The sequence below is a fragment of the Carassius gibelio genome, chromosome A25 (assembly GCF_023724105.1).
Source record: "Carassius gibelio isolate Cgi1373 ecotype wild population from Czech Republic chromosome A25, carGib1.2-hapl.c, whole genome shotgun sequence".
Taxonomy (NCBI): domain Eukaryota; kingdom Metazoa; phylum Chordata; class Actinopteri; order Cypriniformes; family Cyprinidae; genus Carassius; species Carassius gibelio.
The window spans coordinates 2,392,105-2,407,001 of record NC_068395.1 but is presented as its reverse complement, the minus strand read 5'-3'; the positions used below and the strand labels follow the sequence as shown (position 1 = coordinate 2,407,001).

General features: G+C 36.7%; 1 long non-coding RNA gene across 3 annotated transcripts in view; it reads right to left on the bottom strand.

The window, feature by feature from the left end:
- Window positions 1-2,386, bottom strand: part of LOC127946864 (uncharacterized) — a 32,520-nt gene extending 30,134 nt beyond the window's left edge. For all 3 annotated transcript variants that reach the window (XR_008151186.1, XR_008151187.1, XR_008151188.1), the window contains exons 1-2: window positions 1,405-2,386; window positions 1,183-1,304 (exon numbers count right to left, since the gene is read on the bottom strand). This is a non-coding gene — a long non-coding RNA (uncharacterized LOC127946864). The remainder of the gene's footprint in view (window positions 1-1,182; window positions 1,305-1,404) is intronic.
- Between the last annotated feature and the right edge of the window lie 12,511 nt (window positions 2,387-14,897).

Here is a 14,897-nt window from a genome sequence, read left to right as displayed (position 1 = left end):
GCTTTAATGTTTAAATTGACAAGTGGTAAGATGTAAAAACCTGTGAAAAAGATAAGCTTTAGTGACGATGCGCAGCAGTGGCCTCAGCCAGTCGGTTATATTAAATATCAAGGTGAAAGTCATCATAGCTTGCTTAGTATAGACCCAGCTCCCAACCCAACTTTGACAGTAGATTAACGGCGATATTTTTTTTATCACCTGATAAGAGTCTCACGTTAACGCAGATAACGGCCAACCACTAATATATATATATATATATATATATATATATAAATATATATATATATATATATATATATATATATATATATATATATATATATATATATATATATATATATATATAGATGGGTCATATTTCACCAATAATAAAAAAGGGAATAAATAAGACACCATATTTAACGTGAAGAAAATTAAGCATTTTGCTAAGACATCAGTTTTGCATTGCTTCTGCATGTCATTATCATGACATTTAAACACATTTTCAAATTACTGAAATTAATTCATAAATTTTGCTTTGAGTTTGTCATTATAAGTATAATATATGATTATATCAAATGATTCTAATTACAATACAGTATTTTTACTTTATTGCAGTATAAATACTGATTCAAATTTAAAATAAGCATGGAATTAATTTTTTTTTGTTTATTTTTAAGTTTAAAAGAAAGTATAATATGTAAAGTATTATTTTTCTTTTCTTTTATGTTTGAGAGGAAATTTTCTTATAGTGTATATTAATAATGCAAAATATAAACTGTTTAAATAAGCTAACTTTTCTTTACATAAAAAATAATTTCCTTTTGATTCTATTTGACATGTTTTGTGAAATTCACTCGTGCTAAACAACTATGACTGAGATCCATGGGGAGTTTGTATATATACTATTTAAAAAATTTAAGTGCACTAATGGTGACATTTTCTGACAGCTAGTCATATTAAATCATTTGAATTAACTGGTATCAGGGATCGGCGTGCAACTGGTGGGTTATAAAGAACCTGTTGCCACCTTCAAGGAGTCATTCTTCAGCCTTTAATCAACATGAGGTTTTAGGAAATAAAACTCATCATTCCCATAATTAGATTCTCAACACAATGGAAGCTTGAACTGAAAACCGAGATCTGCAACTCTCAAGTCACTGCTGGAAAACCATTTCACATTCAATGAATTACAGTGTTTACCTAAAAATCCAATGTTGCGCTCCTGTCTCTACATCTGTCAATCTTCACCTGTTCGTACGGCTTCATGGCTTTTACCTCTCAACAGATGGTCTGGTAAATTCTCATCTTTTCACATGTGGGTACTATGTACAAAGTAGCATAATGTTATACTTTGTCAAATTTGTACAACATAGGAAAAATAAACTTTTAGAAGGTTACAGTTTTTGTTTGTTTAGTTCTTACCACAGTTTGGGTTTCTCAGTGGAGCATTATCTCGGCCATGGACTCAGATGCCTTCCTTGCTCTAGGGATGAGATGATGAGACATCAGCAGAGAGTTTCAGTCTATGTTGATGGCATCTGTATTCATTTAAACCATTCGTCGCCAGCAGTATCCCCCATCAACCCTAAAAATCACCCCAATACTGCAGGTCAGGTTCAGAGTGGATGCAAAGGACAAACTGCACAGAGATGGATATTTTGTGTCTAATGTGAGCATTTCCAGATATTCTGTCCACCTGTCTGTCCAAGCCACCTACACATCTCTACTGCAGTCTGCTTTCTTACCGCTCATCGTCCTACAGATTTCATTCATTTTTATGACACTAGCACCCACGGCAAGGCTGAAAAATTGCAGTTATGAATATAAACGAATAACAAACGGGCGTTAGGATGAAAAATGTCAGCTTCTCATAAGTTTTCTGCTCAAGTAACAGCAATGGTAAAAAATTACCCAAGGGCAATTCACCATTAAAACGCCATCAGAGCATCCATCCACCCGCACCTCGAATCCCGGCCCGTCCGCTGAGAGGAGACTCTCTTAAAGCACTCATAATGCTTTTGTCATTTAGATTAAATGGAAGTCATTCACCGTATCCAATCTGAGAGAACACACATTAGGGAAATTAAATTACGGAGGTGGATGGAGGCTATTCTCATTGAGCGATGCCCTTTACTGTTCACATCAAGAATATGAGCTTGAGTTCCTCTGAAGATTCAAAATAATGTTTGTGGTGTTCAGTTGAAATGTGTCCACACTCCGACCAATATTTATCAATATTTAACAATATATAGGTTATTTTAGTTTTTATAGCTAACAAGCAATGGAAAACTACATTTTACCTCAGGATTTCCCATTTTTTCATCAATAATAAATTAATCTAGTTTTACAATAATAATTAATAAATCCACATGAGTATATCCACTTGTCACACAGGCACACATGCGCACACACACACACACACACACACACACACACACACACACTCACATATAAGTCCAGTATTGAAGAACTAATGACGATGTTTCAGAGCTGCTGTATGTGTCACTTTTATTCGAAAACAAGCTGCAAAGTCAGCAGAAAACTGTTGAGTCATACATGAAGACTAATGCACATAAATAAAAATAAATAAATATATAAATACCTGGAAAGTGGGAAAATGAAAGGGTGACATTAAATTGAAGCTGTCAGCATCCAAAAGCCATTTCCATGATGAGATGAGTGGCCATGTTCTCTCATTTTCTCTCTGAAGCATCTGGTTCAGAGACACTCTGTAAAATTGCTTCTAAAACACTCTGAGTGCTAAAGTAATCTGACTGTCGACTCTGTGCCCTGATGTCTAGTCAGAAGGAAGATGCACATTTATAGTGAATTTGATTATTTAAAGCTTTATGAAAGGTTTTATTAAATTGAAAGGTGGGTCGCTAGATTATTCGTTTTTGTCCCTCTTGAATAAGTAACACAGCACTTTCAGCATGGCCGGAACATCTTGCGAAACAATATCTATGAGAAATATGCGAAATGAGCTTATTATTGAATGAACAAGCAGACAGATCAACAATAAATGCTAAATAACAGCTATTCTACTAAAGAAGTGCAGTACACAAAAACAAGCTAAATAGGGGATTTAGTTCCTTAATGAAGTGTAATTCCAAAATAGACTATTTTAGCCAACATATGATATCAAACAGATGGCAGGAAAATAATGCTGCCTAATAAGATTCGAGTTTTGTTGGTTTTATTTAGGATGTACACACTTCACAACAATGTAGCTCACTAGGGTTTTGACTGTCCCGATTTACAGTAATTACCTTGAGGGTCAACAGACTGAACCGGAAGTCCTCGGCCTATGAGAAGATCCAACGCTATCTCACGACCAATTCGTACGTATTTTACGAGGTGGCTTATTCGTACGAATTTGTACGACCTCACTCGTACGATTTTATATGACCCCAGTGACGGTTAGGTTTAGGGGCGGGGTTAGGTGTAGGTCATTCGTACAAATTCATACGAATTGTGCAACTGGTAAAATACGTACGATTTGGCAACCATCGTATGAATTTGAGTGTGGTCGTACGAATTCGTATGAATAAGCCACCTTGTGAAAAATTTACGAATTGCCGTGAGATCGGGTTGGAAGATCCAGTGCAAGCATCACATTGCGAAGCTGGCTGCATAGGGAAATACACAACAATCACAAAAAGATCAGATATTTTTAAAACAGACAACTAAATGTAATTCAAATCTGCAACACTGCGAGTTCTCTAGTAATCATAAGATCATAAGTTTTGATTTCTGTATTTTGCATTACCCTCGGTTTCTCAGCATGCCTTATGCTGCTCTGCTGTCATATCTTCAGTCATCCTAAGAGACGTTAATTATACAATGGCGAGACATTTCCTGGAGGTGAGTGTGAAGTTACAGTACGCAGATGTAAAGTCCTATAAGCATGGATTAAATGTTTCTTAATGTTGTAAAGCGAAATGGAGCTGACTAACAACATGGTTCTCTTGTTTCACTGCAAATGCAAAACGCAGAGGTTCTCTCAGGTTCGCACCATTTCTGAGCAGGATCACTCCATCTGAAAGCTAATACATTCACATTATAAAATCATAAACAGAATGACATGAATATGAGACATCAAAAACAATTGTTTCCACTTGTTTTAAATGGTGCTTGATCTGTGCATATTTCGCTCCTGATGCAGATTAATATTACACTGTAGAAAGACAACTCAAATAAAGCATTAGGTGGAAGCAATGGTTTGAAGGTAAAAACATCTAAATGATGTGTACATTTCTCCAAATCTGTTCTGATGAAGAAACAAACTCATCTAAATATAAATTTTGAATGGCCAAAGGCTAAGTACAATCTCAGCAAATGAACATTTTTGAGCGGACTACTCCTTTAATCATTAAGTTGACCTCTAGAAAAAATGCACCATGAGGCTTTTAATCTAGGGTTTGTCCACCTGTTTGTCGAGATCTGTCACATTCAGTCCCAGAGATGACATGTTCTTATTCACAAAGTGCAAAATGACCTTTAGGAACAAAAAGATAATGAAGCTGTGAAAGATGTGTGTCAAAGACAACATTTAGAGACGTTTCAAGCTGGATCGCAACCTTTCTCACGGTCTCAATTTTGTGAGGCTCCAGTTTGAAGAGCTCATCAACGGGACATTCCTCTGCAAAGACATTGCAAGTGAGAGATTAAGAAGCAAACGCTGTCTTCTTTATATGCCTCCGCTATCTGAAAGTTACTGATGCTTATAAATATGGAAATGAAAAGGCTCAGGGTTCAGCCTCTGTTTGACTCACTGTTAGATTCTCTCTCTAGCACTTCACAGGAATTACTGCGGAGACACACAACAGAGCGTGAAAACACTGGTTTGGATGATGTCACAGAGATTCAAAGTGCAGTTGAGTGTTTAATAGGGATCAAGGTTCTCTACAAACCTTTCAAATATGACGAATTCTGTCTGCCTTGATGCCACTTTTTGTGACCCGTTTAACAAATTAGATTTTAATGAATGCTGACAACGTGAATATTTGACTTCTGTAATTCAATTTAACTGCTCAGTGAATATTCAAAATGAATAATGTGGGACATGATTCCATTTGGATTTAATTGGATGATGATTATGAAAAATTATGAAAACAATTGTTCATTAAAATATGCACATTAATTTTCAAATAATATGCAATAATGAAATGTGAAATATTTATAAAACCAAGTTTTACATTTGAGTCAGTTTGGGGATCGCGAATCATTTGAGTCAGTTTGGGGATCGCGAATCATTTGAGTACGTTCGGGAGTTCATAGCGGGATCGCGAATCATTTGAGTCAGTTTGGGGATCGCGAATCATTTGAGTCAGATCGGGAGTTCGGAGCGGGTTCGCGAATCATTTGAGTCAGTTCGGGCTTCGCGAATCATTTGAGTACGTTCGGGAGTTCGGAGCGGGTTCACGGATCATTTGAGTCAGTTTGGGAGTTCAAAGCGGGTTCGCGAATCATTTGAGTCAGTTCGTGAGTTCGAAGCGGGTCGCGAATCATTTGAATCAGTTCGGGAGTTCGGAGCGGCTTTGCGGATCATTTGAATCAATTCGGGAGTTCGCGAATCATTTGAGTCAGTTCGGGAGTTCAAAGCGGGTTCGCGAATCATTTGAGTCAGTTCGTGAGTTCGAAGCGGGTCGCGAATCATTTGAATCAATTCGAGAGTTCGAAGCGGGTTCGCGAATCATTTGAGTCAGTTCGGGAGTTTGGAGCGCGATCGCGAATCATTTGAGTCAGTTTGGGGATCATGTATCATTTGAATCAGTTCGGGAGCTCGGAGCGGGATCGCGAATCATTTGAGTCAGTTTGGGGTTCGCGAATCATAGCTGTATATGGATAGGCAATTTTAACAAATTTAGAAGCTAGTTCTAATTATGTTTTCCATGCATGTTTAGGTGTGATATGTGAACTCATATTTTTTGTTTTAATGATATGCCTTTTAACAGCATCAAGTATATTAAAAAACTAAACAAATCGTGCCTAAAAAGTGCACGCATCTAGGCTAATGTAAAGTTATATGATGAAGAATCAGGGTATCTTCCGTCCATTCCAAATCCGTTTTAAATTAAAAAACAGAAAACTAAAGACTCAAGAGGATTCAAATGAGAGAACATGAATTAAATAACGAGAAATGGAAAAATGGCTCGTTTATTCGTTATTCCATCTAGGTTAACAAACGGATAATGAGTTTTTTACTTGATTTCTCATTTTGTTGTTTGGGGTTTAAAAAACGGTTTATGGTTTCAATATTTCATTCGCACTTGTGGGCGGAGCTAAAACGCTCCTTTCATCTGATTGGTCGGATCGCTCCGCCTTCAACTCGGTCTCCTCGGTCTTTCAGAATAAGAGTCTTACAAGAGCAATGTCTGAAACCAGATGTAGACACATAATTAGCGTTGTTTGACTTGCAAGTCACCCCTTTAAATTATTTCTAGGTTGCAGTATTGTATGAATATTGTCCCACTGTAAATACAGTGCAAATAGTTCTGTCACCTGGGATAAAAGTGAAGTTGAAATAAAAATCAATAATAGACTGAACATTTCCATGATAATATGTCTGTAACATTTACCACTCTCATCTTTTAAGTCTAATGGCACTAGGTAGGTGTGTGTGTGACATTAATAATTAATTGTGGAAATTAATATAGTTAAATTTATTTTTGTTTTATTACAGACAAAATTGAATGATGTTTCTCTTTTAGTCTTCTTTGTTGGCCTTGAGAAAGCCGACATATATTTGAACATTATTATCATTTATTATGAGAGTAATTGACAACGACTTAAATTTTATTGTTTCACCAAATTCAGCTCAGATCTTCAGACTCGTTTGACTCGTTGCTGTAACTGGTCAGACTTTTTCCTTCTCAAAAAATCCTAGTGACTTTCATTATCTGAGCGATAAAGGTCTTACACTTAAGGTCCACTAGAGGGGGAGACAGGATTTCTGTTTATGTAAGTTTAAATGACAGATAAATACATTAATTTCACATGTACTACCATGAATATGCCATATCTGTGTAACACAGGTTCTTCAATGATAGATGGGGTGGTAGGGGGGTATACCTTAGCTCAATGATAGCTGTATAATATAAAACAACATTAACTACTGCAGCTGGTACCAAATAAAAATGATTAAGTTTTGGAAAAACTGCAAGTCAAATGTACTTGCACAAATGACTTGCTGTTACATAATACCCCATATGCGTTGTTGGGGACGTTTTCGTCCACTAGGGGGTAAAGTTGAATCTTATTTTGGCCACAACTTTCTCTGTGTTGCAGCTAATGGAATGATTGGTGACAAATCTTATTTTGACACTTATTTTGGGAAAATGCTTGAAATTTTTCAAAAACTCAACAGTATACTGTGGGTAAATTCACTACCCTTTTGTTATGTTCGGGATGAAAACACCCACTAAATTAAAATGCTGTAAAAATGTCTCAGATAATGATTTTTTTTTTTTTTTGCATAAATCTATTAATCACCCTCAGTCCTAATCAAACTACCAAATGTTTAAAAAAAAAATCCAAGATTTTAACTCTTTAATTACCAAGTTCATAAATTATGTCACTGATTTGGGAAGAAAAACACACACAAAATGACATATTTTCAATATAAAAAGTAATTGTGGACTGGATATTTTTTTTTACATTTTATGACAGTCTTGGGCATGTCAAAGATTAGTAACTGTAGATTAGCTTTGATGTATTGTTAGTTTTGTGCAGCATTAGATTTTAATTTTTTTCTCCCTCATTTATTGTTGGTGGCTGTTTTTGTCCCATTGACTTCCATTATAACGACATTTTTTGATTGCAAAGCCATGACACCATATAATCATGCATTCTTGATTGTTGGTGGTTTTCCCTGTTGGGAAGAGGTAACATTTGTTATTTTTACAGTTGATCACTAGGTGGGACCATTAACCCTTTAGGCCTGTGCAAAAAAAGGCTTAGTTTCTGGCCTGTATATAGAGTTATATAGAGTTTAACAGCAAATTATAGTGTGTGTGTGTGTGTGTGTGTGTGTGTGTGTTTGTGTGTGTGTGTTTGAGAGAGAGAGAAAGAGAGTGTGGGAGAGACCTTTGTTTACTTACCTTGATGTATCTGAAAAAATCCAAATATGCACCTCATGCTCTCAGAACTACATGGACTAAACAATAAAAAAAAAGAAGTGTGTTTATGCACCTGCTGACTTTTGATGGTGAAAAGAACGGAGGGCCTATGTGTGAAATACTTGTCTTTTCTTGATGGTGAAGCCAGTTTAAAATCTTTAAATCTTATAAAAAAAACTACTTTGAACATAATTGATTATGGACCAAAATGCAATACCAACTTCAAATAAGCAGCAACTCGCTGGAGGGGTCAAGCTGCATAATCATTTCTAAAACTCTGGTTCAAGTCAAGCCCTTTCTCGTATTGCTTGCTGCTCTTCTCACCATCAAATGGCCAGAAGGATGGCATGCAAGTGTTTAAATCCATGTACTGTTTTTGTTTAGTCTATACTTATCACCACCATTAAAAGGCAGCAGGTGCATAAATACACTTTTGTTTACTCCATGTAGTTCTGAGAGCTGAGGTGTACATTTAGATTTTCTCAAATACATCAAGGTAAGTGCGCAAAAGTCTCTCTCTCTCTCTCTCTCTCTCTCTCTCTCTCTCTCTCCTACACACATACACACAATATAATTTGCTGTTATACTCCACATAACTCTATATACAAGTCAGAAACTAAGCTTTTTTTTGCACAGGCCTATCTAAAGGGTTGATGGTCCCACCTAGTGATCAACTGTAAAAAATAACAAATTTTACCTCTTCCCAACAGGGAAAACCACAAACAATCAAGAATGCATGATTATGTTTCATGGCTTTGCAATCAAAAATGTAATTATAATGGAAGTCAGTGAAAAAAAAACATCCACCAACAATAAATTAGGGGAAAAATTTTTTATCTAATGCTAATAGCAGTTTAATTGAGTGAATGTTTTCATCCCGAACATAACAAAAGGGTAGTGAATTTGAACAATGCACAAGGGATACATAATAATTTTTATTTGGCACCAGCCGCAATTAATGTTGACAGCTAGCAGGAGTGTGGTGGGGTGCGAGGTCTGTTTTGACCAATGGATGGAGACCTCAAGGCAGTGGCCTTAATGCTTATCTGAAGATTTGTCTTTATAGATTACAGTTTACATTGTACTTACTGAAGTACACCTCTGCATGCAGACACCCAACTGTACAAATTCATTTATAGATTTAAAACCCAGTCCTGAACCGGGAGAACCATGTTCTGCAGAGTTCAGTTCCAACACACTTGCTTGGACATTGCTACTGATCCTGAAGACCTTGCTTAGCTTAGGTGTGTTTATTTGGGGTAGCTAAACTTTGCAGGACACTGGCCATCCAAGAGGAGGACTGAGCGTCCTGACATTAGCACTTTACATTCAGTGCATGTGATTTATCAACACTGAGTACATCTTAAAATGTACAGCTCATGAAAAATAAAAGTTCTAGATGGACAAACATTAAATGCATAAACCAGTGTGAATAAAAAATATATTAAAATACATTTGGAGGTAGGTTGAAAAAGCCAGAATGGGAAGTTTTAAAGTACAGCTTGAAGTGTGAATTTATTCTTATACACAGATATGGCATATTCATGGTAGTACACATGAAATTAATGTATTTATTTGCCATTTTACGTAAATTGAAATCCTGTCTCCCCCTCTAGTGGACATTAAGTGTAAGACCTTCATTGCTCAGATTATGAAAGTCACTAGGATTTTTTGAGAAGGAAATTTGGTGAAACATTAAAATTTTAGTTGTTGTCAATTACTCTCATAATAAATGATAATAATGTTCAAATATATGTTGGGTTTCTCAAGGCCAACAAAGAAGACTAAAAGAAAAACCATTCAATTTAGTATGTAATAAAACGAATATTACTAATTTATTTCATAAATTTAACTATAGTAATTTTCCCAATTAATTATTAATGTCACACACACCTACCTTTGACTTAAAAGATGAGAGTGGTAAATGTTACAGACATATTATCATGGAACTGTTCAGTCTATTATTGATTTTTATTTCCTCTTCCCTTTTATCCAAGGAGACAAAACTATTTGCACTGTATTTACAGTGGGACAATATTCATACAATACTATAACCTAGAAATAATTTAAAGGCGTGACTTGCAAGTCACAGCAGCACGAATTATGTGCGCAGCAACATCTGACTCAAATATTATGTTAATTAACAGTGAGCGGTGGTTTCAGACACTACTCATATAAGACTCTTATTCTGAAAAAATGTAAGCTCGAGTTGAAGGCGGAGCGATCCGACCAATCAGATGAAAGGAGCGTTTCAGCTCCGCCCACAGGTGCGAATGAAATATTGAAGCCATAAGCCGTTTTTTAAACCCAAAACGACAAAATGAGAAATCAAGTCAAAAACTCATTTTCCATTTGTTAACCTAGATGGAATAACGAATAAACGAGCCATTTTCCCATTTCTCGTTATTGAATTCATGTTCTCTCACTTGAATCCTCTTGAGTTTTTCGTTTTCTGTTTTTTAATTTGAAACGGATTTGAAATGGACGGAAGATACCCTGATTGATGAAGTCATACTAGTGCGCGTGGCGCGTGTGCATTTTGAGTGCGTTCTTTCACTGCATTATTCGGTGTATTCAAATGCATTTATGAATGCATGTGAAAGATCACAAAATTCAAGATATGGGGGTTAGAAAATGTATATATTTAATTTATATCATTTTATGTAGTTAATCAATATCACATGAAGAGTGCCATTTCAGTTTTTCTCCAAAAATCAGCATGATTAAAATGTGATATTAAGCTACTACAAACAATAATTTAATTACAAATACAAAATGTTGCAGAATAATGTAATATATGAATGAATAATAGCCTAAAGAACCTTTGTGCCAAAAGGGTTCTTTCTTGTCATTATGGAACCCTTTTAGCATAAAAGGTTGTTAGGAGTTGACTAAAGAACCCTCTGGTTCTATATAGAACCCCAATGAACACTTTTTTTCTAATAGTGTGTTGTCATAACGTTCACCTTGGTGATTGAAAATGTTTCTTTTTTGAGACCCCAGGAGCCCAAATTCAGACCCAGAACAATAAAACCCACAGAAGAGGAGGGAGTTCAAAGGAGGAATCTTTATATTACCAAACTGCAGGGAGAGGAAGAGTAAATATAAGTCATGATCTGCTAGATTAACCACAAACTGATGTGATCCGACCACCTCAGAGAAAACCAGTGTTGAGCTGCTGCAAGAGCTTTTGAAGCACAGCAGCTGTGGTCAAAGAGTTCTGGTGTGTTCTGATTGGTGGATGATGATAATGAGTGGATAAAGACTAGAGCAATCAAATAGTGAGAGAGTGATCTGCTCACCTGGTTATGTTTGTTACAAATGATCATTACTTACCTATAAGGCCCTAAATGGTTTAGCTCCTGCGTACCTAACTAGCCTTCTACCATGTTACAATCCATCACACAATTATGTACTTGTTCATAATTTTCAATTTTCAAAGTTTTGTTGATCCATTCCACCAAAACCTGTCACAAAGCAACTGAGGAAAACCACAGATATTATACACACCTCTTTAAGTTTGTTGAGTTTGGGGTCTTCTAAAGAATCGGTTGAATGATCATTCTTCTCTCTGCTCCTTAAGACCATAATAAAACACATCATTTACCACATTAGCAGGCTCTGGATGCTTATTTGCTTTCAGCTAAACACTAGGTCTGTCCTTCATAAAAGACTGTGACTGCATCCTAATTCACATATACTTACTAGATAGTGTAGAAGATTAGGATTAGTGTGTTCTGAATCCTAGTATGTTAAACAGAGCAAGTCGAATGTGCACATTGAGCTCATTTTGATGCTTTTCATAGTCATAACCGCTTGCAATTTATGAGTTTGTTGCAAGTCTCTTTTAAAGTTGTCAATTGTATGTATATATATATATATATATATATATATATATATATATATATATATATATATATATATATATACATATATATATATATATATATATATATATTCCTCTTCAGCTCCACAGTCTGCCATTCTTTTGACTGTTTCAAAGCATAGTTTTCATCAGAAAGTGAACTTTATTGATAGTTTCACTCAGCAGACATTTGATTCCTAGTGCTTCTGTTTGAAACCAAGTGATGTTCGTTCGGGTTCTGTCTGCCTGTTTGTGTCCTGAGGGAATTTCAAGTACACCATTCATCTTTGTTTTCGGGTTGGACATTTTATGGCAATGATGAAGTACGGCGAAACGTTGCCGAATTCAAATGTCAAAACTATAAACTGTAGTTCAAAACACAAGGACGGAGGATCTCCACCACACTGATCTGACGCTGAACGGAGAAGAACACACAGAGCTCGGAGATTTCAGTCTTCCTGCATTACACACGCCAGCCCACACTGACATAACACAGACTGACGGGCAACACATAAACCTCTCCGACAACAACAAAAACATGCTGCTGGAGAGAAAAACAAGATAGAAAGAGAAAGGAACATATCAAGTCTCAACCATCCCTTTCTCTTTAAAACAATAGTTGGTCCTGAATTGAAAACTCTGGCATATTTACAGTCGTGAAAAACAAAGTATCAAGGTGACCATGTCGTATAAGGTCAAGAAAAGTACATAAAAGCATCATAATTTTCATTTTAGAGTGAACTGTTGCTTTTAATGTCTAGCGATAAGGTAAAATAGAAAGCAAATTGGAGCTTTAGTTTCACAGAGGTTTCTCCTGAGAAGAAAAAGTCAAAAAGTTGTCCATATGTCAAAAATATCTCAATATTATCTTAAATATTTTTTCAGACCGTTTATCTGAGATGTTACCCATATCCATTTTATACAGCTTTTATTAATGTACAATTTTATCCATTTTGATTCTCCAAAACAATTCTAGGAGCAACATCAGAGACAAAGGCGATGCTCAAACATAAAAGAGGAATCCATGAAGTCTGCTGCGATATTAGGAAAGAGCAACACAGTCCAGCCTTGTTACCTGTCAAAACTTTCACCTCAGCTCTCACCACACGTCTGGAGAAATCCTTCTTCTTTCAGTGGGCCTGCGGACGAAGTGTCGTCCAAACGGTCTGTCACCTTTCATACAAGGATCGATCAACTTCTACAACACAACCGACCATATTTCTGATTCGACTTAGTAGTTATGCATCACTTCCACTTTTTGTTCTATTTTATAGAAGCATAAATCATGTCCTAAAGTGTCATACACGGCATCAAACACACAAGACCCTGTAACAGGCTGTGCACAGGGCCTAACATGACATGTGTGTCAGTAACTGACAATACAAGTGAACAAATAGTGTTCTAACGGTTCCTCTCTCTCTTCAATGCTCCAGGATTGCATATGTTTTCCACTCTCTTACTGCGATGGAGAGAACCCCTCCCTTTGACTAGAAGAACCCGAGGTAATTTGGGACGGAGGGTTACCAAGGTTACCATCCCAATGAATTCCCCCATTAAACGCAAGTTTGAATCCAGAACAAACAACTGGGGGGAAAAGACCCTCAAAAGAGCATCTGAAAACAACGGGATTGTTTAGATTCTGACTCAGCCGTCTGTCGAGGTGTTTACATTCTGCGTCACTCAGACTGGTAACTGCGGTTTACAGATTCCTAAGAATTATCTGTTTCTGATGCAGAAAAGCTAGTTCATGCATTCATGACCTCTAGACTGGACTATTGTAATGCACTTCTAGGTGGTTGTCCTGCTTCGTCAATAAACAAGCTACAGGTTGTCCAAAATGCAGCAGCTAGAGTCCTTACAAGGTCAAGAAGATATGATCGTATTACCCCAATTTTACAGTCTCTGCACTGGCTACCTATTAAGTTCTGTATCAGTTACAAATTATCATTATTTACCTATAAGGCCCTAAATGGTTTAGCTCCTGCGTACCTAACTAGCCTTCTACCACGTTACAACCCATCACGCACCCTAAGGTCACAAAACGCTGGACTTTTGGTAGTTCCTAGGATAGCGAAGTCCTCTAAAGGAGGTAGAGCTTTCTCACATTTGGCTCCCAAACTCTGGAATAGCCTTCCTGATAATGTTCGGGGTTCAGACACACTCTCTCTGTTTAAATCTAGATTAAAAACACATCTCTTTCACCAAGCATCGCCCATGCGAGACTAGCTGGGCTGTTGTTAGGCAGTCGCCTGTGGTTAAGGTGTTCTGAGTGTTCTCACATGATGTTATGCAGTTGCTTAGGTGTTTGCTAGAGGGTTACCGTGTGGTTGCTTGAGTGTTGTAAGTTGGTTGACAGGGTGTTGCTGCAGGGTCCCTTATGAGTTCTGATTTTAGTGAGCTGTTACGCAGATGTTAAGACCGAGTCCGAGTCTAATGACATCTCAGACTCAATCCGTGACTGCGTCGGTATTCTGGGTGGTTGCTAGTGAGTTGCTATATGGTTGCTACACTGCTCTGGGTGGTTTCTGGGGTGTTGCTGTGTAATTTATTTGGTTTTGTAGGTGGTTGGCAGGACATTTTGCATGGGTGTCTCTAGGATGGTTGCAAATTAACCCAACCACAATACTCTATAATAATAAGACATCATTGAACCCCAGAATTTGAATCCCTACTGTCTCCAGCACAAACACAAAAAATTACAAGGTTAATATGTATCAATTGAATGTTGCAAATGTATAACACTGAGCAATACTTATAATGATGCTTCTTGTATTAAACCACCCTAAATAAATTAAAGGTGCGGTGTTGGTCTGTCATAACGAATTACACCCACAAATGAATCTTTAAACCAATTTATATGGACCAAGGTTTTTAAGTATGAATAATTCTGTGTATGAAGACGTGATACTAAACTGCTTATTTTGGTAAAG